Below are 774 nucleotides of genomic sequence, written 5' to 3' on the forward strand. Positions count from 1 at the left end.
ATAAAAATCCTACCAATTGGTGAGTCTACCTCTCACTCGGGGGCTTAGCTGTACTCCAATACTCGCCTAAGTGATAAAACTCCTACTGAGTGGTGAGTGTGCGTCTCATTCGGGGGCTTAGCTGCAGTCTAGTACTCGCCTAAGTGATAAAAATCCTACCAAGTGGTGAGTCTGCCACTCACTCGGGGGCTTAGCTGCAGCCTAGTACTCTCCTAAGTGATGAAAATCCTATCGAGTGGTGAGTCTGCCTCTCACTCAGAGGCTTAGCTGCGGTCCAGTACTCGCCTAAGTAATAAAAAGTCCTCCCAAAAGGTATGGGTCGATCTCGACCCTTTATCCCCCCGGGGGTTGCACCGTCAAGAAGAAGGACGAGATTGTGGTGAGCAGCACTCGCCTAAGTTTGAGGAATCCTACCGAGTGGTGAGCAATCCTCTCACTCGAGGGCTTAGCTGTAGTAGAGTACTTGCCTAAGTTTGAAAAATCCTACCGAGTGGTGAGCAATCCTCTCACTCGGGGGCTTAGCTGCAGTCCAGTACTTGCCTAAGGTTGAAAAATCCTACCGAGTGGTGAGCAATCCTCCCACTCGGGGGCTTAGCTGCAGTCCAGTACTCGCCTAAGTTTGAGAAATTCTATAGAGTGATGACCAATTCTCCCACTCGGGGGCTTAGCTGCAGTCCAGTACTCGCCTAAGTTTGAGAAATCCTACCGAGTGGTGAGTCTGCCTCTCACTCAGGGGCTTAGCTGTAGTCCAGTACTCGCCTAAGTGACAAAAAT

Source organism: Triticum dicoccoides, chromosome 7B (assembly GCF_002162155.2).
Source record: "Triticum dicoccoides isolate Atlit2015 ecotype Zavitan chromosome 7B, WEW_v2.0, whole genome shotgun sequence".
In the NCBI taxonomy this organism is placed as follows: Eukaryota; Viridiplantae; Streptophyta; class Magnoliopsida; order Poales; family Poaceae; genus Triticum; species Triticum dicoccoides.